Genomic DNA, 3958 nt, shown 5'->3' on the forward strand with positions numbered 1-3958 from the left:
GGCAGTGGTTATTTTGCCGTGACTGGCACCTCTCCAGCAAGCGCTACTTTGCCGTGAATGGCCCTGATTGGTTAATCACCGGACTGGGCGTGATTCCTGCCGCGCTTCACCGCCCTTTCGCGAAGTTTTCATTTTAACCTTAATCATTAGAGCAGTATCAAGCAACCCGACACACTTTGCGTCAAGAAATTGTAGTAAGAAAAATAAATAACTAAATAAAATGCTGACTTTGAGTTCGTGCACTTTTGGGGGCGACCGCAGTCAACACTCGGCCGCGAGGCAGAACCTGGCGCACAATTGGTATTTGTAGTTCTCAAGCGATTCACGGCAAAATAGCATTAGCAGGACAGTTGCTGGTCACGGTAAAATATATTTTGCTCGAACAAAAAAAAAAAAAGAAAGAAAGAAGAAGTGCGAGATGAAGCGGCTGACCAGTGTCCAAATTAACACACAAGTCAATTGCAATTTCTGGAGGAATAACGTTTGAATGATGAAAAACGTAACTGCAATGGCATGCTGTAGAATTCTATGAAATTGAGGAAAATTTAATGTGACCTTATGAATGCGATCAGGAGAAGTGCTTGGCAAAACTTCAATTCAACTGTTACTGACTGCAACCTTCGCAATGTTGTGCAATAATTTTCCAGAGAGTGACAAATATTAAAGAAAAACATGAAACTGTAAAAGTGCTGATATGCGACAATTTCTGGCCAACGTCTTAATGTAAAGTCATTAAGTCATCAAGCCATCAAGCGCTGCATTTTTAGGTCTGGCCTTTTTTCTTGAATACGAGGTTCAAACTACTTTCTTAATCGTTACCCTATTTTCAAAAGATTGTTCTTGGAAAGATGACTAAATCCAGAAAATGGTAATAACTGCTATGCTAACATATAGCAACTTGTGTAGCCAACACGCTAAGGCCATGGATACAAATGCTAGCATAAGCATTGCTAACATTCAGTTGATCCCCCCAAACTCGTGATGCGGCATCCACACATTCACATATTCTTTTTTTCAAATTAAAAAAACATGTATTTTACTCCATTTCACCTATGTTTTTAATTGCTAATATGTATTGAATGTTTATCAGCATTTTGGGGAGAATGTTTAGAGTTTGAAAAAACTTTTATTATTATCATCATTATTATTGTTATTCTTTCTCCAATTAATTTCAACGTAACGTGTCCTGTGAATGGACCGGTTAATGAGCTGAACAATTTAAAGTTGGAACTCAATAATAGGGGTGTGCCAAAAAATCGATTTTCATAAGAATCACGATTCTCATTTAGAACGATTCAGAATCGATTTAAAATGTCCCAAAATCGATTTTATTTCAATTATTTTGTACTGTCTTGCCTTTGTCTGTGCGTGCCTTTATTTGGAGCGCTGTTCATGTTGTACCCGATTTGGCCACTTAGGGGCAGTGTGGTTCCACGCGGTCTAATACACTGTTAAGTTGTAGCCACATTAGAGAATAGAAGGAAAAAGTCACGATCAACTTATTACAACAAAAGTATTATTATTTTTTTTTCAGTGTGGAGCCGTTCTTTTGAGTGATAAAAGTGCAGCGAGTAGCACGCTAATTAGCATTAGCGAATCTGGAGTAGATCATTACAATTCCTTGCACATTTATAGATTGAAGCAAAAATCATTGTCAATCAAATCGTTTTGAATCAAAAATGTTTCTTAGTAAAAAAAATCGATTCTGAATCGAATCGCAGACTCAAAAATCGGAATCGAATCGTGAGACATTCAAAGTTTCCCACCCCTACTCAATAAGATGTGTAAAATGTCTCACTATTTCTCTAAATTTTGTGAAGAAGGGGGAATTCTGAAAACTGTGGAATTTTAGGTACATGAAAAATACGTTGGAAAAGTGCAGAACATTTTGAAGTTTGGATCGGAATGTTTGAATTGGCTGGGGAAAAAAGGGGAAAGGTTTAGGTCCAAAATGTTACATGTCTGCATGAATTTGTGTGTTGTGTCTTGTGCAAAGTAGACACATGGACGTCCTGAATGAGGTAACAGTTTCAATCTGCAAGTTTGGAGTTTGAAATCTGGAGGAATTGGGTAAAAAGGGCAAAACCTCTGCAATAATTGGATGAAGAAGAACCTGAGACTTACGAAGGAAAAAAAGCCCAATTAACATTTCAAATATGAATTTATTACTATACTGTTAAAAAAATGTGGTTAATTAAAATACATGTTTTAAGTGTTGCTCTTGTTAAAGTTAGCTTTCCCATTTCACACCAAAGGAAATAAGAGTTTACAGAATTGTTGACCCGTGTGTTGAGATTGAAGCCAAAACAACAGCATTGTTGCCATAAATGTCATTTCACGATTTCAAATTTTTCCAAGTTAAATGACTGCTTAAGGCCAAAAATGATAGTAATTTTTTGGCCATTGTTTTAAACCCTTGCTTAAACTGTTCCACAATCTCGCCAAAGAATAAAAGGCAGACTCTTTTGCTGATAATTGTTATAAGCTACTTCGAAATGCAATGTTTAGTGGTAATATCAACTTTGGTATTTGGGGACGGGTGATCATTTCCCATGCACCTCCCCAACGTGTTTCACTCCCTGGGCCAGCGTGGGGACCCGAGGGTCAGTTCATGTCTCCTCTCTGTGGTAATTCTTCCTTTTGGTGGGGGAAATTGAGAAACAAGTGGATGGCACTGAAAGGGAGGTAGGAAACGGGGGCAAAGGTCAACAGCAACAAAAGGGCAATAAAAGCTTGGAGAGTTCCAGTCAGATGTGACACCTTGTCAATAGTGGATGTCTGTGTGGTCACGATGAAAAATAAAAAATGGGGGTCCCCCCCCCACACACACACCGTCACCCCCTTTCTTTTTTTTTATATTAAAAACAAATCGAATCAAATAGGAAAATTCATGAGTACTGAACTGTGAGTCTGTGGAGGTCCAGTGTACTCATATTCAGAAATATTTTGATTATTTTGTTGTTGTTATGAAGAAAAGTGATACGGTGACACATGTACACTGACTGTCTGCAAAAAGTGGGCCCATTTCCCCAGTGAAATGTGGGACTGAAACATATGGTATCCATCCCATCCATCACTCTAAAAACAGTTGGGTCAAAAGTAACCCAATTGTGGATCAAAAATGGACCGCGTCACTTTATGGGTCAATATGACCTAACTTTTTGGGTTGTCTTATACAAAATGACCCAATTTTCTGACCCAAGTAAAGAATCTAACCGATATTTATGAGTTGCTTTACACTAAAAGACCCATTTCTTGACTCAAAGTTGGGTCAAATTGACCCAAGTAGAGGATCAGTCCATTTTTGACCCAACTGTTTTTAGAGTGTTCCATCCATCATCTTAAGTAAACGAATGACTAGGTCCGTGCCAAATGAATATTCTGTAGCAGAAACCGATACAATAGACCGTGACCTAATCATGGCCGTATCGACTGGATGTAAAGAAACGTCCCACATTCAGTCGACCATTCATCATGTGAGCTAATGATTGCCGCCAAGTCAAATAGTTGCCGCAGCGTCCTCAAACTTGCCAATCCTTCCAAGGGACAAATGATTTCCTTTGTAATCCGAATGCCAGTTAAGCATAAATATGGCGAGCGCACCTTTAAATGCCTTGGGAATTAAAAAAATTGGCCTCATTTCCAGAAAAAAAAGGTTTGATTGTGTGATTATAAATTCATATTTTAGAGGGGGGGGGGGAAGTTGTTAAAGTGTTATTGCCACATAAAAAAAATACTCCGACCTGAGAGCCACTAAATTAGAATAGTTGCCACTTGTCGGTCGTCAGTGTTGGAAGCAGATGTTGTTCAAGATAGCACAAGCGTAGAGCAGTTGAACCGCACGCGTGCACGCGCACATGCACACATTCTTTGTTCGTGTCGGCCTCCTCGGGGCCCCTTTGAAGGGTCAGAACAGAAGACGGGCTTGGACAAAAGAAAGACACTTGGCTTGGAATTC

This window comes from Leptonotus elevatus, chromosome 2, assembly GCF_054856555.1.
Source record: "Leptonotus elevatus isolate MCC_2025b chromosome 2, RoL_Lele_1.0, whole genome shotgun sequence".
NCBI classification, from domain to species: domain Eukaryota; kingdom Metazoa; phylum Chordata; class Actinopteri; order Syngnathiformes; family Syngnathidae; genus Leptonotus; species Leptonotus elevatus.